Source organism: Corvus cornix, chromosome 7 (genome assembly GCF_000738735.6).
Source record: "Corvus cornix cornix isolate S_Up_H32 chromosome 7, ASM73873v5, whole genome shotgun sequence".
NCBI classification, from domain to species: domain Eukaryota; kingdom Metazoa; phylum Chordata; class Aves; order Passeriformes; family Corvidae; genus Corvus; species Corvus cornix.
In genome coordinates this window covers 27,253,604-27,274,929 of record NC_046337.1, presented here as the reverse complement: position 1 = coordinate 27,274,929, position 21,326 = coordinate 27,253,604, and the positions used below count along the sequence as shown (strand labels likewise).

The 21,326-nt window shown below is 44.5% G+C and overlaps 1 protein-coding gene across 7 annotated transcripts in view; it reads left to right on the top strand.

The window, feature by feature from the left end:
• CDK15 (cyclin dependent kinase 15) overlaps window positions 1-7,188 on the top strand; it is a 44,012-nt gene extending 36,824 nt beyond the window's left edge. For 5 of the 7 annotated variants that reach the window (XM_019290227.2, XM_039555252.1, XM_039555251.1 and 2 more), the window contains one exon: window positions 472-7,188. The gene's annotated coding sequence lies outside the window, so the exon portion shown is untranslated. The remainder of the gene's footprint in view (window positions 1-471) is intronic. The other 2 variants (XR_005602364.1, XR_005602363.1) reach the window with 2 other exon arrangements.
• The last annotated feature ends 14,138 nt before the right edge of the window (window positions 7,189-21,326 follow it).

Genomic DNA, 21,326 nt, shown 5'->3' with positions numbered 1-21,326 from the left:
CTACCTGCTGAGGAGGAACATATGGATCATTGGAGTCTGCTACTGTTCTCATTCTGTCTCTCAAAATAAATACTCAGATAACTAATGGTGTGCCTCCTACATGTATGTGATACTGTACCAGCTACGTGTAGTTGAATCTACAGGAAGAGAAGAGCCTGTTTTAAACCAACTTTTAACAAGCAGAGTGACTGAAGGCACTAGCCCTGCAGAATATTTGTAATTGGGATTTATTTTTCTTTTTGATTTAGGACTTAGGCCATGGATTTTTACCCTAATAGAATTCCTCTGCAATAGGGGCAGATTGTACACGAAGGACCTTTGAAATAACTCCTTATATTTACAAACTGAGGAAAAATCTTTGAGATTGTAAAACAAAGACACAGTTTGAGGGGTGGGGTGTGTGTTTTTAAAAAATCACCTTTCAGTAGAAGAGAATGAAATTGTGCAGATGTCCTGCCTTTTGTTTTTCAGAAAGCAATGTCAGAAGGATTGATTTGGCAACGAAGACGTAACAGCACAGTCTGGACACTGGACTTGCAGAATATATTCAGCCATGTGTCACTTAATAGAGAGCTCCCTGGACCAGAAGATCGATGTACAAACAGGACAGATGGGGACTGACAATTGAAAGAATGTAGAGGCTTATCCAAGGCTTACAGAGACCTGTCATTCCTGGGGTATGCCTACAATCTCCTTCAACAAAAGAGCTCCTGAGGGAAGGAGGGGATTAGTCAAAAGTTGAGTGAAGTCTCCAGGGAAGATGGTTTCTTGGATAGAGTTGTCAACAAAAGGAATTGTTTAAGACTATTTGTTATAATTTCCTAGAGGGAGCTTCTGCCATTACTAACAGGATTACCAGCATACTGGTTCCACACCAGCAGAGCATTAGACATGTGCATTGCAGACTGGTTGCTTAGAGCTGAATTCAGGGGTCTTATACAGCATCCCAAATGTGTGCAGGTGTTGATGAGCAGAGGGGAGATGGCAGAGAATTAAGATGCAGCCAAATGCAGTCCATTTTTGGTCCAGCTGTTGCAGAGAGTCCTGGCTCATTAATGAGTTTCCACAGTGTTTTAATCTCCTTGATCTCAAGGCTGCTGACAGACTATGAGAAGACAAGCTAATCTGAGGTGAGTGCTGATGGGGATACATGGGGAAATCAGAGACCTCTTTCCCAACTGCAGTTACTGTGAAATTTCTCATAGAATTCTTCCTGGAAGAATTGGGAAAGCAAGTAATTTACTATGTTCAAGTACTAATCTGCTTGGTTTCAGTTATCTCAGATACTTTTTCTTAGCTCTGGGACATAGAAACCAGTAGCCTTGGTGTAACCTCACAGCACATCTGGGAAAAAAGGAAGACAAAGAGAAATCATTGAAGTGCAGACATACAAACCTTCTTGAATATTTTTATTCATCTGAGTAGTGTCACTGGCATGACTGGGAGAACTTCTCTGAGCAAGAATTATGCAGACCATTGAGGCACTGGAACAAAACCAGTCAAGGAGCTATGGGTGGCAGCCATAGAAACAGCTGAAAGGTGGGCTTTTAGTGTAAGAGAGCTGCATCTCCGGCCCCACTCCAGTCCATCGTTTACCAAACACGTTCTGCTTCCTGCCCAGTGAGCAGATCTGGGCAGGAAGCAGAACAACTGTTTATGGTCCCCTTTGCCCTTGCTACAGACATAATTTCAGGAATGTATGGATTAGCTGCATTGAAGGGGACATAGACTATCTGCAGGCACTGCTCAGTTAAGAGGACAAGATAATCCTTATGTTATGTTCCTTAAAATTCTCTGCCTTGATGAAAAGACAAGCTATGTCCCAAGTCTTTCTACCTCTGGATTGCATGGACCCAGAACTCCCAAACATCAGCCACTCTCAGTGACCTGACCTCCCTTTGCAATACTGAACAGAGCAGCTGTAAATGATGCCCAAGTTGGGATAGGGGTGTTCTGCATTCCTTTTGCATTCTCGGAGATGTCTGGATTAAGAGAAGTGAAGAAGCAGGATCTCCCTTGCCTGCAGTGGGACGGTTGTGGCTGAATGTCTGCTCGTAATTGAGAGCAACTAAATGCTCAAGATATGTTACATGAAAGGATTTGTTATGCATGGTCAGTGAGGGATCTAATGATGAGAACTGAGTCACTTTTCCTCATGGTCTATCCAGAGCATCAATTGTAAATTTCTTCTGCCCTGGAGCAGTGGGACAGAATGGCTTTGCTGTTTTACATAGTTGCTACCCCATAATGGCCATGCCATTGCTAAATTTAGCCATATGCTAAATTGCCAAAGAGTCAAATGATACCTTTTAATTCTGTATCTAGAGGGGCAGAAAGCCAGGAAGACCCTGGATATGCTGCAACCCAGCAGTCTTCTGTTCATGAGCTCAACATTGTAGGCCCAATGCCTAAAACATGCCAGATCAGAGAGAAACAGATTCCGAACCACTCCTCTCCTCAACTAATGGGAACACTATTTACATCAGGAGTACTGATCTCAGTAGATTTTCCATACCCTGGCCTGCACAATCTCAGGGGCAACAGCTCTCAGGGAAAATGGTTGTAGTGTTGTAATGAGTCAGAAAGAGTAGGTAACATGAAACACATCTGAATTCATGTACCAAGTTAGTGCCACCCAAAAAGGCAGTTCTGCTTCCCCCATTCCCCTCCCTGCTTCAAGCTTTACAGTCTTTCTCTTTTTCTCCTGGCACCTTTGTAAGCCCTTGAAGAACTGATTTAGTTCACTAAACAGATGGAAAACGATGAACTCTTTTTGCTGAGTTAGTTTTTCTTTGTTTTGTGAGCTGAATCAGATTATGCAAGGAGAAAAGTACCTGACTTCATTCATGGATTAGTGTGGAGTAGGAAAGGAGGAGGTGGAAAAATCTATAAAGCTCATATTCTCTTATCTCCAACCTGCTCACATCTAGTTCCTGTGGGGTGATCATCCCCTGTCACATTTGAATGTCTAATGTTTTGAGATAATAATTGAATGGGTTCTGGCAAGTAAGTGCTCAATACTGCTGTCATTTATGTGGGCCCATCCCAAATCCATGTGTTTGCTGTTGAACACCTCACAAAAAATCCCAGACATTGGCAGAGAGGTGTAGGACCGACCTTTCCTTTTTTTTTCCCAGAAAATACTTTCTTTTGGCAGGAGTAGGATGCTTTGGTAAAGCAAGTGAGAGTTTATAAAGTGCATGTAAATAGAGATCATTGTGCTTCAGGGTCATCAAACTGTTTCTTCTCACCACCTAGTAAAAAACCAAAAACAAATCTGAGGTTTTTGAGAAATCCTTTAACATCCTCCTTTATGTAAAGAGAATTTAACATCAGACTTAAATATTTGCTTTAAAAACATCTTGAAGTAAATGAAATAACTTCTTTCCCAGGCCAGGATTCTGTTTTGTTTCGGCCTGGAGCAAGTTTGTTGGCCGAATTATATATGCCCAAGGAAAGATCCAAGGGCTTTAAAACTTGCAAACCCCTGTCTGTAATGGTGCAAGTGGGCAATGCTCTTTAAAGTGTGTGTGGGGGAGGAAAGTGCCAGGAAAATCCCCCTCACAAGCCAGAACTGCATTTGGGGAGCCCAGATGAAAGCTCTGATGCAGGTCATGTGACAGGTGTCACTTCAGTAATGATATTGGGGCAGAGATAAAAGTCTTTGCCGGCTGGTCATGTGACATCGCTTCATTACTGGCACAGCAGGTGGTCGGAGAGACTCAATGCCTTTTTTTTATTATTTTTTAATTTTTTTTATTCTGTGATAATGAGAAAATGTTTAAACTTCCATCCCTGTGTTTAAACACTTCTTCATGCTGACAGCAGCAGGAGATCCCTTGATCAGCTGTCAGATGGGAAAGTGCAATTTTTCTGGAAAGTAAACAGCGTGTTTGCCAGTTGGAAATCATTTTCTGTTTGTTGGGACTGCTAGTCGTGGTGTGATGGAGCCATGTCACAGCATCTGACAACTCGGGAGTGGGGAATAGAAAACAGGCTGAGAAATGGGGGTTAGACTCTGCCTCTGATAACAGGAGCTTGAGATTTTTGACACTTCGTTGTTGTTATTGTGTGGAAAAAACCCACAACTTACGGGTTGCCATGAAACTTTTAAAGCAGCAGCTCAGTGTCAGCGTAGATGTGTGGGATCTCCTAAAAGAAGCTCCTGCATTTTAATAGAAACTTTCCTGGGAGAAAAGCAAAAAGGACACAAAGGAACTGAGTAGGTGTGGAGATGCGTGGGGTTGAAGGTGGTCAGATCTCATTCCTGGCTTGCAAGAAGAAACAAAAAAAAGCCTTCTTGTTAGAAACTTTACATGGTTCTGATGTTACATAGGCTTGGGTAACCCACTGGGAGTTTCAGGTAAGAAAAGGAAGGCAAATGTGGTCACAGGGTCATGCCAGAGAGCTCAACCCCACCCTGAGCCTAGCTGAAATCAGAGGTGTTACAGTCTCCTTTGGAAGTACCCTGGAACCCAACGAAGTTAAGTTTAAATGCTAACTACATTTTTAAAAAATTTTCCTGTTAGGCATATACCTTCTCAAAGTCAATTCCTGTCGAGAAAAAGGAGATACAGATATTATACACATAATTCTAATTAAAATTAGGGTTTGAATGTGCATATGCAGAGCCATACACAACATTTTTCCTAGGCAGACACAGACAACACCTTATACGCAGAATCAACAAATCAACCTGGTTTCAACACTGGGAAAGTTAATTACTCAGAGCACGGCTCGAATCACATCAAAAATATGCTCAGCAGTTATGTTACAAGAAATCCTTGGTAGCCTCCCAACAAATGCTTTCCTCTGCTGGCTGCACTGCAGCATTCTGCCTCTTCCTAAAGATCCCCAATAAAAGCTTCCTGCCTGTTACATTTAATGAAGTCCTGGCTCCTTAAATGTGAAACTTCGAGGCCGGTAGCTCACCCGCACCCCAAAAGCCCTGGAGCCGGTGAGTTGGCTTCAGTGCCCGGCTGCAGCTCTGCTGAGGCGGTGGGGCTGGGGGCGGCTGCCTGGCTGCAATCAGGGGCTGGGCCCGACCAGCAGCAAAAACCATCCCAAGCGAAAAGATCAGATCAGAATCTGGCCCGTTGTTAGCAGTCATTAAAAAACATTGCACTTTTAATAGGAGCTTATTCAATTAGCAGACTAACAGGCTCCATCAGATAAGCTGGGGATTTCCCTGGGAATCTGAGTCACATACGCTGAAGCTGCTCTGTGCTGTATGGTTAACCCTCTCCATGCAGAAACAGCATGAAGAGGCCAAATCCCAGGAATGGGCTTATTTTTGGGTTTTTAAGGGAGAAGAAGAAGCCCTCCGCTGTGCCTTGAAGCCCCCGGAGGTGCCAGTGCCGAGTGAGTCACACATGCTGGAAGGACCCAGGAGGATCATGGCACCGAACTCACTGCTGCAGACAGGAGACTCGCCTGATCTCCGATAAACACGCTGACATTTGGCAGCCTGACAGCTTCACAGTCCCAAAAGAGGCTTCCTAATTAGAGCCTGGGTGAGAAATAATCCACAACTTGAAGTTTGTCTCTAGCTTCCTTGCTGTACTTTTTTTTCTCCTCCCTTTTTGTGCCTTTTTTCCCTTTTCAGTGTTTTCTCTCACACATTCTCAGTACACCCCCTCCCCGCAGGCGGAAGCTGTTTGAAACACCAAGCAGGATAAAGGGTCACTTTTGCCTGTCCTCTTAGCTCAGAACAGCTCCCAGCAAAGCACCCCTCTTACATTCCAGCGTTGCCCTTGAAGGAGATGGGGAGATAAGGCAGGGGAAAGGACAGTACATGGTGAAGTTTATAATGAGGCAAAGTGAAACCGGTCTGGAAGAAAACCAAGCCAGTCACATTCATTCCTAGTCAAACAAGTAGGGCAAAACCAGTGCTCCTGGCAGCAGGAAAATAGGGACTCTGGGGCTCTGGGTCTGGATCCAACCCTGAACTTTGCTTTCCTCTTCAGCCCCAAACAGCAAGTCACGGCATCCTGAGCCTTTCAGCTGGAGCCAGGATCTGAATTTAGCATTGCCTTCAAAATGTACAGTACCACGATGGTGCTGTATCATAGTAAGACATTCAACCAGCTGGTCATACGATGAAATAAATACTTTTAGAGATACGTACTGCTGCACAGCCTGACCTTTTAAAGGTAAATCATATGCTACTCATTTACCCCATCACATGTATGTTCTCTGAATAGTTCCAGAACAGTTCTTCAAATACAATAACATATGAAATTGAGATCATATCAATATTGGCTAAGACAAGTATGACTCTTTTACCGTATTTATCTCCTAGAGGATTATTTGCTGATAGTGGGATTGACGGTTCTCTTTTTAATATTCCAGTCTTTTCCAGGGTAGTGAGACAAGGTAGCAAGGCTCTTAAAATACAAGTAATTGTATACACTGCAACAGCTTGGATACAGATACAAACATCAGAATTCACTTTTTATAAGAGGGTTACTCTCCCACACTGTCCTACTCAGTGAATACCATTTTCCCTGGATAGCCACCAGAAACAGGCAGAAACTTGGGATTCTCCATTCTTGGCCATACATTACATCAGACAGCTCTGTATGTTACCAGTCAGCAGGATTCAAGATGATGACATGGGAAAAATACCTACAGATAGTTGACCATTAGCTCTCTCCAAAGCAAAGAGATTTCATTCAAATATGCAGTTGAAGCTGTTTCCAGGACAAACATATTCAATGCTGAGATACACTGCAAGATCTCCATCTAACATCACTAGAGTTCAAAATGAGTCCTACCCAGAGAACTGTGGGTCCTTGGGGAGTACCTTTCCTTGAAGTTTGACTTTGGGGGCTTGATTATGATTGCTGATGTCCAAGTGCTTCATGTGTTGCAGATGTCTATGTATGGTGCAGCTGTGAGAAAAGAACTGTGGTCCTACACCTCTGTACTAGGGAGAACCACCCTGCACTAGGACCAAAAAAGGACCATATCATCATCCTCACCTGTAACGTCTGTACTGCTGCAATACTGAGGCTGAGAAAATTGCTTATCAAAATGGTATTTCCAATAAACAGATGTTTGTGAAGTAAGCAGAAATACCTCCTGAGGATCTAATATTACTAAATTGTGTGAATAGATTGTAGCTGTGTGTTTTCTACCATGCCTCACTATAAACTGAAGGATGGATTAGTACACACTATTTATAGATCCCAGCCCACCCACTTGCTTGGAACACGCCTGGAGCTATGGGAGATGTAGCTGCATTCACAGCCAAACATCATCTCCAGGGTCCATATAGCATCATGGCAAAGTTCTGCCTTTCAGCATAGTAGAAACCATGGAAAACATTAGATGTTGTACTAGACCTAAAATATCTGGCTCCGTTCCTGCCCTGATATTTTTTGCATGACAATTGAGTATAGACATGAAGAAGGAAGAGAGCATAGAAAAGGGGAAAGTTCTCTGTGAGGACTGAGTGGGGAGATGAGGCAGAGCTGTCCCTGAGTGACTTTTTCCTTGGGTACCTGTATTTCCTTGTGGCTGCAAAGCAGGCACAGAGGCCAAAAGAGCAGCACTGTACACACACATGCCTGTTTGATATGAACCATTTTAAAATTCAGGAGAATCAGGTGCCAAGAGCAGGTGTAGTAGCACAGGAGAAAAGAAAAACCGTGATTCTTTCCAATTAAATTTCATATTTCCTGGGTTTAGAATTCCAGTCATTTAAATCTATTTTAGACTAAGTCTTAGAAATAGAAGTTGGCAGCCTGGAGGAATTTTTTTTTATTATTATTTTATTTTAAGAGATTAACTCAAGTTGATAGATTTAGAGCATTTTTAAAGTTTGTTGGTTTCAGATGTTTAAAAAGAAATTTAAAATAAACAAACAAATTCCAGTAGAAAATTTGGCAAGGGCTGAATCCTTTGGGCAAAATTTTCCCAGGAGAAACATAGATCTCTGATAAGCAACAGAGGAGATGCTGTATTTCACAGCTGCAATGCAGATCTGAGGCCTCTCCAGAGACTCCCACACGCTAAACAGGGATTTCTTTAGTTTAAATGCCAGATCCACTTTGGTCCCAGTGAAACTACAGAGGGGCACTATCTAGAAAAATGGGGCATATTTAATCCACTTTATCATTAATGCAAAGAATAGTCTCAATATTTGTGAAAATCAAAACCATGTGTTATGAAAGGTCCTTCATATCTTGAGTGGATTAAGCTCTACTTGCCAGCCTTGGCTGGACACCTGGCCCATAGTTTGTCTGTTTGCAATGTCTCTATGACAGGCCTCTGTAATGGAGCAAGCGGGAGCTAGACTGCTGGCCTGACTGGGCACTTCCCTGAAGGATGTGCTGGAAAATTTACTTTGGTGACTAAGGCTGGAAGTGCCACAGGTGCCAGAGGAAAATAACAGCTCTTATTAAGTGCAGTCTCACTTTGGCTTCACCCTTCTCATCAGTAATGGTAGTTGCATTTTCTTTGCAGAATTTTCTCTGCTAATTAAATCTGGGCCGTTTGACATTTTGACTGGACTTAAAACAAAATGACTGAAAAAATTTATGTCTCTGAACAGGGCTCTTGGGTTTGTCACCATGTGACAGTACTGCCAAGGTCAACTATCCCATGACGATGTCTGAGAGCAATTCTTGTGAGCTAAACATGATGCTGTTGAACAGGTCACTATGCTGATGCTGGTGAGCTGAGGGCTGAGTTGCAGGACCTGCGTCCTGCAGTTGGTGAAAAGCCCCAGGATAAACCATGCCATGCTTCAATGGGTAAATGCTGAAAGCTTCTCACCTGATTAGATGTCTGTTTTATACAAAACCCTCTCAGAAGCCATTCAGTTGGACACAGACCTGGAAGATTCAATGACGTTGAAAGAAGACAGTCTGCGAGAGACCTGGGAGCAGGGATGCTGACCATCCATTGCAGATCCTGTGCAAAAAGAGATGAAAGACAATTGGAGATAGCTGTGAGCCCCAAGCTTGGGACCATGTTTGAGGCTCCTGCAAGCAGAATGATGAGGCTGTCTTGGGGGCTCAGTGAGGAGGCAGGCTTAGAATGTCTTTGAAGGTGGCAGAGAGAAACCCAGGAAAGCAGCTGCCCCGCTGGCAGAGGAGGAACCTTTATCATTCGGACATGGCCAGCGAAGGCAGACAGGTTGCTAGCCATCACCATGTCTTCAGGGAGCTGCCTGTATGTGCCCAGGCTGCATCACAGTCTCTGCCAGGGTAGGTTTGCTCAACTTAATACACATGAGGAAAAAATGGCAGGCCTGGAGGGAAGCAGTGTGTGAGCAGTGAGGGTTGGACACTTCACATCAGACAGGGCCTGAGGCAACTGCAGAGAGATGACCCTGAAGGGGCTGCCCCTGGGGCAGTGGCCTGGGGGGAAACAGCCCCTGAAGCTGACCCCATCTTTTTCTGCCCTTTCATAGCAGGCACTGCTATGGCAAGTGCCCGTCGGTGTGCACAAGTGAGGGAGGAAGAACATAGCCTCATCTTACCGATTTCCACCCACCTCCCCTGTGGCTTCAGATAAAGTTTTGGAGGGAAGTGGAGCAGAGAAACCTCCCCAGTCACGAGTGTCTCTGGGCAATGCTCACTTTTGCAAGGGATGCAGAACTTCTGCAAAGATGCACATCTTTCAGAAGGAAAAGCCATATCATCCCCTTCAGTTGAACATTCTGCTTCCTTCAGACAGATCATCCAGCTGACACTGAAAGGCAGCCTAGGGCAGCTTTTTGAACCCACCCAGCAGGATCACCACATTTACCAAGCCTCCAAAGCGCTTTCAAGGGTCTGAAGATATCTTCCATTGCTAGTATCATTACTCTAATGAGATTAGGAGCAAGCTGTTTCTTCTAAACAATGGTGCTATCTCATTCTAACCCATTTAGATTATAATCTACTCTTCCAGATATTAATATTTTCATATTAATGTAGATCCTTTTATCCCTGTAGCTTAGCACTGGGTTCTGATTTATTAAGTAGCTGGCTCCCTCTGGACTAGAGGAGCAGGATGCTGCATTGTGATGAGCTTAATAACTCACTGCTCCCTATTAGTAAATCACAGACTAGCGCTTCAAATTTGCAAAGAGAATTGGGTTGACTTTCCCTCAGTCCTGGAAGCATCTTAGTCCTGTGGTGCAAAACTACCTACTAACAATCTTTCTTAAATGAGCCAAGTGCTCCATATGGGTTCAGCCCACTCGACTGAACTTTTAACAGCAAATTGGGGAGCGAGGGCAAGAGCAGAGTTCACAGATTTCACTGACTTTTCCCATCAAATGGTGCCAGGGCACTCTTCTGGAGGCACCAGCAATATAACATTCAGCAGAATTAGTGTATTTATTATTTTAGAAGAGCTCATGTTTTTTTAATATCCCCAGGTTTGAAGCAAAGGTTGAAAGTAAGGGCAGCCTATTTGCATTGTGAATAAAGTTATCTGCCTCCTCCACCCCTACCCCTGCATCCCCGACTGGAATATGCAGAAATAAATGACTTCTAATGATCCCTGGGGGGCTGAAGCTTTGATATGGATCTTGCCCGGGGTATAGTGGTTGGGAGAAGTTCTGCCAGACAGAAACCCACATGGCGTGGGGGAGTAGGCAGCCTTCCTCTGAGTTTGAGAGAAGGGAAATTGGATTATCTTGCTAGCAGTTGGTGTTTTTCTGTCTGCAAGAACTTACAGATGAGAGGCCCCAGCTGGGATGTTAAATTCAGCCCTCTGCAGACAGCAATGTGTGTTTTCCTCATCTAAATAAAAGAGATGATCCCGTCTAAGTTCTGGAAACTTTTTTTCTTGCTTTTGTCTGTTTGCAGGGCAGGTGGGTAGAGAAGCAAAATTGCAAGATTTGATTTCAGTTTGGTGGCTGCTGAAAATGTTGAGTATGTGTGGCCATGTGTTTGTAAACACAGATTACTCTTTGGATGTGACATCTGGCTTTCAAGGAGCTCCCACAGTAGGCAGAATCACAGGAGTACACACTTCAGTTCCCTCAGACAAATCTATTGTAGGACACTATTTTGCAGTTTACAGCACACTGAATAAGCTCAAAAAAACCCAAATGCAGCTGAAGCCCCTTAATAGAGAAAACCTGTTTAAATGGGCTGCTTTCTGGGAACAAATTGTTGAATAAAAAGAACACCCTGGCAATGGGAAAGTTTTCTGCGTTGCCAAGAGGTTCCATAAAAAGACTATTTTATAGCATTAACCCATTCCCTATAGAAGCCAGAGCATACCACAGAAGATCACATGCTGCCTGGGAAGCAGCAGCACAGAGAGATGAAATACAGCAGCCAGAAAGGGCTCACAGCCCTGTGCTTCCTCCCTGGGCAGCGGCTGGGGTGGGGTGGTGCCATGGGGATTCCACCTACAAGGCCAGACCAAGCAGCTCTTCCCCTGGGGTGTAGACACAACACCTTCCTAACAGAAAGCAATACCAGGAATGTTGAGCAAGCTCCCAGGTACACAGGATGTGCCAAGGAAGGAGCAAAGGGAAATACCAGATTTTTTTTCCTCCCAGAGAAGGACAGAGAAGAAAGGATTTTGCAAGAGAGTTATTATAGACAGAAAGGAACCAAGACATAAAGTGCTGTTGTTTTTCAGTATCAGGATGCCACACCAGTAAGTTTCATAAGGTTCCAGCACCCTTACGCATCAACTGCACAGTCCCAGTGGCAGCATTTTGGGATGATTTGCACTGATTACTCAAGAATTTCTGAAGGGTTTTTGAGAGAGGCATTTTTTTCCCCTTGCTCCTTCTGTGCAAACTGCAGGTCAGCCCTGGCACCCAGGAGAGCACTCTGGGCAGGCTGTGGCTGTGTTTCTGGAATCAGAGCTTCTTACATCAGTTTAAGTGATCCTGCTCCCCTTCCACTCCCCGTTGCTTCCTTGCCCATACTCTGCACCACCAGCTATGCCAGCATGCTGTCTGTGTAGCACGTGGTGAATGAGACCAGAGAACTCATCCAGATAAAAAACAACTCTAGGAAAAAAAATGTTTATTTTTCAGCTGGATTGGTTCCTGCCCTGGGTCACTGCACAGCAGGGAGACTCAGGCATGAGAGCAAGTGCTGAGGACGGGATCTGTAAGCTGTCAGTCAGTAAAGGTCCCCACCATCACCCTTGCTTTCTACCCCTCTATGTGGTGAATTAGACTTCATTTTCAGTAGGGCCTTTACTTTCATCCCAAGTTTAGTTTTTTAACAGCTTTAGAGCTTGAGAGCCTTCTTATCTCACATAATAATCTTGGAGTGTCAGGCTACATCTCACTGCATGGCTCGCTGCAAGCATTCCCAGGATCCCAAAAACTTTAAAAAAATTGGGGGAGATGTGGACTGTATGGGCTTTAAAGGTCCCTTCCAACCCAAACTACTCTATGGTCCTACCTCCTGCAAATAGACTTGTCCATTTATGTGCAAACATCCAGCAGCACTGTGTGTAAATCCAGTCGCAGCAACAATAGAGTTCTCTTATTAGCATGCTGTACAATCCATACATAGCTCTTTCCTTTTCAGCTTATTTTCTGGTCACAGGGATGCAGCAACTCTGCTCCCAGCTCTGGGATTAATGACTTCTGGGCAGTGAGCATGAGGATCTGCCTCATTCTCCACTGCAGGTGGAAAAACACCCGTCAAACCTGATGAGGCACTCTCTCCCCAGGCTGCACAAGGCTTGTCTGTCTTGTATTGCAAGTGGGTACTTCCAGCACCAACTGCTTCAGTACCAAAAGGTGTCATGGAATTTTAATGGCCACAGATGGCCACAGCTTCTGTTTTATGTCTTATCTGAGCCCCCCCTCCCCCCACCCTCAAAGCACCACCACAGGAGCACCATGCTCCCTTTGGGACAGGCTGGGGAGAGAGTGGACTCAGGTGGGTGAGAGCTGCCAGTTCAACACCTCTGCTGCCTGTGGCTCAGCCTGGATTTTACTTTCCTAATACTGAACATGTTGGCTGTATGCAAATATGATGGAGTCGGGCAACAGAAAACTGTAGGTGAATGTCAAATAAAATAGTTTTGATCCATCTCCTCAAAAACATTCCAAATCCATGTCCTCGGGGTTTTTGAGGCACATATTAGCTGGAACACCTTCTTTTTGTACTGGATGATTAGATTCCCACATTTTTCCACAGGCAAAGGAAGCATGCCCAGATATAGTTCATAGCAACTGTGCAAATTCATTTTAAGTCATGGCCAGATGTTGGCAAGAAGAGACTGAAGAAAAGCTCTTGCTATTTTCTCATTTAAGTATATAGGAAAATGGATCCTCCTATCCAGCTGTGAGCTTTTCCAGAATGCACCCCAGAGTGCAGCTGATGGATGTGCCTCCCACAGCCCATAGGGTTTGATGCTGTTCCAGGCATGCTTCATGGGGAGTATTCCATTCAAAATAATTATCAACTTGAATAGAGTAAGTACCAATCTATGCAAAACCCACTTTGTCTGCTGCCTGGGAAGAGATTACAAAGCACATTTGGCTATTGTGTGCGTGCTTGTAAATTTTAAAGTCCTGGGTGAGATCTCTGTATCTGGGGAGCATCAGAGGATCTTGAGAGCACTAAGGAAATGTGGAACCCAAATCTTTCTATTTCTTCCTCCCAAAGGAGTCCCAGACTGTATTCAGTAAAAGTCACCACAGCTTTAGTAACTCCTAATAAATCTTACACTAGCTTTAGATTTGGAGAACCCACACAGGAAAAACCTGCTCCCAAGCTCTCATCTCCCATCTTGGTTACATTCATTTCTCCTTGCTGTCCTTCCCTGACATCCATAATGCTCCACCTCCAGCCCAGACAGATCAGTGTAGTGCAGATCTGACTCACACAGCATTGCCACCACATTGCTCCCAGTCCCTCCACTGTGGCACCCTTTTCATCACACCATGTAGCAGGGCCTTCAGGCTCCTCCCTAACCCTGCTCTCTTTTGTTCTCCCAAGAGATCTTCTGCTCCACTGCCAGTGGGATGCAGCTATCCACTTTGCTCCTCTAGTGCTAGTTGCTTATTTTTCTCATTGGCCTTGGACTTCCAGCCACTGTCCTCTTGTTTCCAACTGCAACACCTTCCCTCAGCACAGGCCTGCCTTGGAAGGTCTGCACAACACCACCTCAGTTACACCCTTCCTGGATACCAGTATCCTTTGCAGTGACCGCAACAATCTGCCTAAATTAGTCCCAGGCTTCTGTACCTCACTTTTCCAGAGGTTTCCTTATAAGAACTGTGACACTGGCTTTTGAGGTGCATCTCCGTTTTAAAGACCCTGAAGGCAGATGAGACAACAACCTATGTGTAGTTTAAGCCCACAATAGATTCCCTGAAGACACAGTAGGTTGGAAAAGTCCCCACTGTGCTCTGAACATGCTGCCAGCTGAGGTGCAAGTACAGATTCCCCACATGTGGTTGAGGTCTGCAGTCTGGGCCACAAAGTTTCTAGGCTTAGGCTGCGGTTTGATTATAAAATAAATCTGACTCTGTGGTTCCCAGTATTGATCAAAAATGCCACAGCCATATGACATGAAACATGAATCTAGCACTCCACCAAGTTAAACACGTTTAGAAAACTTAGACAAGTCAGTTTTTTCATGGCAAGGTGTTGGAGTAGACCAGCTCCTACGCCACCCTACTGTCCTGCCAAATCAGCTATAAACTGTCTACCCCAAGTAGCCCAAAGCTGACATAAAAGCATAAAGTTGCATAAGCTCTGTGTTGTGTGCTTAGACTAGTTTGACAGAAATGCACTTGTGTGTATGAGATTGACCCAGGTTAAATGGGGACTGCTGGGTCATCTGTCAGTGCTCAGATCGACAGTGCTGGTAAAACTTTACCCTTCAGAGCATTATGGGGTTATTTCTTGCAGAACAAGGCATGATTTTCAGTATTTGCAGCTGCATAGTTAATCCTGCGGCAAAAGCTGTTGCAGAGAGATTTGTGTGGGCTGTAGGAAACTTTGAGATTTCAATAAGGATACTGGAGATGGCAGCTGTTAACACTGAGAAACCTCTTTCTGAGATGAAAACTCTGCAGGCAGACTGGCTGCTCTAAAGCACATCACATACTGTCAGTGAAACAGTGCTGTCTGCCTCAAGAATATTGGTAACCAGTCACAAACACAGGCAAAGGTGAGAGTAAATAAGTCCTGTGCCAGGAAATGAGCAGAGGCAGCAGGAGGGGATGCATTTTAAGTATGGGAAGGTGAGTGGGATGGGGTGCCTGAAGCAAGGGACGCTGGGGTGGGATGGGGTAGCCAGAGGAAATGGGACAGCCAGGTGGAATGGGCACTCAACTAGGATGGGATACCCAGGAATATGGGGCTCCAGGGTAGGATTGAGCACTCAGGAGGTATGGGACTACCCAGAGGAGATGGGGTACCCCTTCTCCATTCCCCTGCAGCCTGGGAGAGGGCGGCAGAGCTGCAGACAGCACTTATGTCTGCAGGGAAAGGAAGGGGTTAACTGGATTCGGATACCCCCCTCTCTGCTGAACTCATTGATTCATTTTCTCTGTTCCTATTTCTTTCTCTCACTTTCTTCTTCTCTCTCTTGCAGACTGATTAAAAACTCTTTGAGTTTGAAGGTTTTTGTGTCAAAACAGCTCAGATGCCAGCTGGGTGCCAAGCAGTGAATATTCATGGTATTTAAATGTGACAGTGCGGTGGGGGCTAAAGGACGGGCTAGTTAGCTCTTTTTAGATGGAGATTAGCTGCCTCTTTGCTCCTAATCACCACTGTTGTTGAAATATTACAGCTTCTGTTACAACTATTAATGTCCTAAATGAAGAACAGGCTCCCCTGAATAACATCAAACACGAAATGGTCACTTCCAATTTTAGCCTGTTTCTGTCCTCTTTGCTAATGTGTGTTTTCATTTCTGTCTGGGGACCTGTCTTGGTACCATATGGTTCAGCTTCAAACCCTGCAGGAGAGGATCTAGCCTGGCCCGAGGGAGCTGCTAAAACCCAAAGGAGCATTCAACTCTCAAGAGAGGTCAGTAGCTGGCCAGAGGCTGTTATTTAGCTCATGAGGATGGTGGATGCTTGGAGTCGGGAACGGGTACCCAACTGCAGGTCAGTCCTACATGGACAAGCACTCAGAATCTGTTGCTCTAGGTGAAGCCCCTGTTCCTTGCACAGGATGGAGGAAAGTAAGTTATTTTCCTGCACCAGAGTCCCGGGAAATGTGAGCAGAGGCCCACCACTGGCATGGTGTGCAACAGGGCACAGTGCTGTTTTGCTCTCGGGGCTGGTGTTTGCCAGGGTCAAAATAAAAACCACAGCCCCAGGTTCCACCAGGAACATTGTAAATGGTGAGGTAAGCCAACAGGCTCCTATTTGAGATTTACTCAGATGAAACTCCCACTAAAGTCAGAGGCTGGATAAAATCCGTGACAGGGTGGTTGGTGTGAGTTGGTCCTTTCATGGCAGTATCTGGAGGGAAGCCTGATGGAAAATACTTTGCAGCAAAACCTGCCCAGATGTCCAGTGCGTGTTTGGCCATTTGGAACCTCTCCGCATTCATCCCCAAGAACTGCCTGCCGTTATCCGAGAGCATGCCTGGCAGTGTGACGAAGAGGAGGGAAAACCCATGTGTGGTCCTTAGGTTCTGGCAAGAAATAGCAGAGCAGAACACCAGGCTATTGATTTCATGTTTGCTTTAAAAACAACCTAAGTGCATTCCTGGAGCAAGGCTGGTCTGGAAGCCTAAATAAAATAATATTCTTCAGCCTTGAAAACTGACACTAGACTTCAATGGGTGCTTTAAAGTCCTGCCCCCAGACTAAGACCTGCACATTTCCTAAGCTCTTGTCTACACACAAAAATGGTGCTACTTTTAACTAGATCAGTGTAGCTAAAGCAACACATATCTCCTCTCTTCCATCCCTTTTTCTTCCATGCGTGAAAACTGTTAAAAAGCATCCTTATTTGACGAAACCTTCCTTATTAGAGGGAAATACCTTTTTACTAATACAAGACTTATTAGTGTCAGCACATATAAGTAGGACTAGAGATAGCATTAGTGTTTTGGTAGCAAAAAATCACATCCATAAACAGCATGCTTAGTCTGTCTCAAAAGGGATGCACAGAGCAAACCTATGGAAAAAGGCAAGCAGAATAGGTCTAATGCATCTTCCTGATGACAAGACTTACGTCCTGCTCTCCATAAAGTGCAAATGATCCCATCTGAGATAGCCAGGGACTTCTTGGATTCTCACGAGGCTGTCCAGTATCTGGTTAAAATGTGTGCACAGTATTTGTAATGTACAGGCAACACCACAGAACTCAGACCTTCCACAGCATAAGCAGATCAACAGAAACTGCATGTTAGCTAAGCTCGCTGGAAAACAAACAAGAAATCCCTAACAACCAAACAAAGGCCACAATGCATTCACAGACACAGAAAAAAAGATTTGCACACTGGTCTGTCAGAAATGCTAATTTCCCTAGAAGGTATTAGAAATATGTGGACCTGACCCTTTGAAATTCTTTCCTCATAGGAAAATTGCATTGGCTAACTGGGCTCCTGAAGAAAAATAAAAAAACCCATATAGGATATAGTATATTCCCTTCTAGTAGAACATCAGGACTACAGATTTCAACAAATTGCATTTGATATTCGAGATACTTTCGAGCAGTGCAGTTGCACAGGAAAACCAGTACCATTTCTCATTGGTACCTTTGTAAAGGCAGACTGGTAATAATAAGAAAAATCATCATCAAACTTCTAGCTTCTGTCTTGATGCTCTCAGGATTTTCCTGTATCAACCCTACTCCCACTCTGGCTGAAAATCTTCCATGTTTCCAAATGCTGTACTTAAAGCTTCACCAGTTCTGATATCCTCAGTAATAATATCAAAGCTTCAGGTGTCTTATCCATTGAAGTTAGGATGACCTGAACAGCATTAGATTTTCCCTTCAACAGCAGTTGTTTCATACTTTATAAATAAATCAGATGGTACTTAGTACATACTCCTGGAGGAAGAAAAAACTAAAGACAGATGGATGTGGCTCCCAACAGGCACCAGTTTGAAAACATGGCACCAAATACATCAATAGTCCCAGTCTGTTCTTTGACATATTGGAGTGCCTCTTGTCTTCCTCAGATAATTTTCTTCAGAAGTGTTCAGTCCTGACAAATTCTGAGCTCCAGAGTGTTGGAAATGGAAATATCCACAATGCAGCCGTAACTGAGGCTGTGAAGTGTCATAGTAGTACAGTCAGAAATGCAAAAATCCCCCTAATGCACTAATGCTGGTGAAAATAAATGTGCAGGCACTGTTTGTCAGCAAAAATGAAGGTACTGGCTACCTGGCAAAGTTCTTCTCGAACAGCTCCTCCTTGCTGCAGGGTTGGAAGCCCCATGCTAAGAGGTTGGGCAGCATCACAGAGCTGTGGGTGTCCAAAGCTCGCTGTTCCCAAGAGGAGCAGGCATGCTGAGAGCTGGTTAGCTAAACTGCAGCAGGAGAGGAAAATGGGGGAGCAGTTCTCTAAGTCAAAAGCAGACTTGTCAAACATCCATCACGTTCCAGTATTCCCACTTGTTAGTCAGGAACTTGAAACAAAATGAGAACCTACACTGTCAGACCGGTCACTGTCAAATTCCTATCACCTTTCCTTTCTGACACCGCTGATCATGGAGAAAAGATATCTAACTCTGATCAACTGTCTCACCCCTAGCAGCCCCACAGGAAAAAAGGACACAGAGGAGCAGGCACTACTTTTCTTGGTTCCAAGTGTCTGAAGGCATCCTCTTTCCTTCATAATTCTGTTGTTCTCTTAATCAAGGGTCACTTATGCTGTTAATGAGTATTGATTTCTCAGCTACTGATTGTGAGAAAAATGAACTGAACACGCGTGTCCACATCTTTTTTTCAGTACAGCCATGTAATCTCATCTATCCCCACTTTCTAGTTCACCCAAACAACACAGTTGCCTTCTTTGCTTTTTTACAAGTCTCATCTTCCCTCTCTCCCCTCCATCTGTCCTTCAAGACTTCAACTGCTGACCCCATGCCCTGTTCAGTGCTTTCCCCTTCCTGCTCCTTAGCTCCCTTTGTGTCCTTTCAGAAATTCTGTCTTTATCATGCTGATCTCCCCTCCTCAGCACAGTGCTACAAAGCCTTCCCCAGCTCCTCCAGGGGCACCACTCTTAAAAGCAATCCCTTCTCATCTCACTTTATCACATGCCTCTTTTGTGTTTGTTTCACCTGCCTGAATTGATAGGTGCAGACCAATGTCCAAATTTGATTTATGCAAAGACTAATAATGAGGATTTTTGTGCATGGCTGTACATTACAACAGACCTTCACAATGATGAAGTTATCTCCACAGGTCCCCACTGTCTCCTGGTGGTCCGGATAGTCCAGCTAACAGAGCCTTTCCTGTCCTGTTTGGCTAGGAGGTAGATGTCTTCTCTTTCTACTCTGAAGATGGCTTCAGACTGGGTACTTGCCCTGCACACTCCAAGTCCACCAGGCTGTTGGCTGAAGCAAAACCAGTTTAGCTGGGAGAACTCACACAGAGGTCCCTGAGCTCATGGTGCTCCTGCACTGAGCAAGCTGCAAATGGACTCTGAGGAATAGCTCAAGATTCATCTCATCAGGTGCTATCTCTGAGACCATCTTCTTTCTTTTCCAACTTCCAGAAGTAAAAAAATCCACTTGGGTGATTGTTAACAGCTGCTGGACTACTTTAACATTGGACTGATGCAAGTTAAAGCCAGGACTGAGGGCACATGATACAGGAAAGTTTCCCATGAACAAGCTGGAGGTAATCAATCTCCTCCTAAATGAAAGCTGACTGAGAACAGGTGGTAAAAATACAAGCATCTATGTCCTTTATCCACAGCTCAAAGCATCCAACTGCCTGCATTCCTGTTAATCCTGGCATTATGCCTTCTCCACGTGCATCTCCAATGTCCCTGCTTCCAAGAATGTTGTTCCAAAGTGACCTACTGTTCATGCACTCATTTTTAGAAGCATTTTCATGAGAAATCAGAGAATAGAGGCTCCACAAATGAATGTTTAGAATCATTCACCCTCCACCATATTTTAATTTTCTTTCCTTAAATCACTCCTGTTGGCTGTCTGGCACACATCTTGGCACAACACAGACTGGGGAAGACCGAGGTGTATCCTCTCTCACTTACAGCTTACCTGAGAGGCTGAAAGGACTTTTCTGCATCAGAGCACATAAGATCAGCACTTCTGTCTAGTGCATTCACCAGTACAAACAAGGGTATGCCTCACACCCAAAAGCCCACTTGTGTGCCTGTGGCAGAAGACACAACAGTGACAGAGGTGACAGACCTCCCTGATAGCTGCTTGTTTGCTGACTCTGCTAGTGTCTGTCTGCTCTTCCCTGTGCATGGATGCTCAGGCCTGGCCCTTCCCACACTTCAATGTCCAGCTCCATCTTCATTTTCCAGTCTCTATTTTCATTTTCCTCTTGCTCTTACATTCTTTCTGTCAATCAGGATAGTGGTTATTTTATAAACTTATTATTTCAATTTTTTAGCAGACCTTATATTCTGTTATGGAATTGTTTAATAAAATGACCTGCATTTGCAGGAGGGTCAGTTAACTTCTCAAGGCATTGCCTAACTTTGGATCTGTCAAGCAACATCAAGCAAAAGCAGGAAACTGAGTACAGGGTCTGGACTCTTTACACAAAACCAAGGGCTGGCTTTTCTCCAGGGAATGTAATGACTCTGCATGTCCCTTCTGCCACTTGGACCTACAGTCAGGCTCTGCAAGGAGGAGCTCTGAGTGAAGCAGCCCTGCTAGCAGAGGGCTAGTAATGGCACAGTCCCTTAAAGCAGACCCAGCTTCATGATCTAAACCCTGGACAGGATTAATTACCCAGCAAGCAGCTTGTTAGAAGCTGTGTTGGCACACAGATAAGGGGAACTGTAATGGAATCAGCCAATTAACCAGCCGATGGTGCTGAACTAAATGTGACCCCATCGTTAATTGTGGTTGTTTCTCAGCAGTTTTCTCATCACATTGGGTGCTCAGGAGAGGGGAGAGAAAGAGGGCTTATCCAGGTGCTTAATTTATTTCTGCTCACAAACAGGAATCATGGGATATAAACTTCATGACAATTACATGGCAGAGCTTTAAATCTTATTACATCTACTCTTCCTGAAAGAGAGGGGAGATGAAAGTCTTGGAAAAGCAGAAAAGGACTCCTCACACTTTTCAGCAGGGTAAACAGCTGTCCAATATAATGAAGCCTTCTTAAAGTAGTTTACCTGAAGGTAAATTTTCTGTGCTAGTGGTGTTTGAGAGGAATTTCTCTCACTCTATCTTCCACATGGCCTGTGGTCCATCTGCACCGTGCGTAAC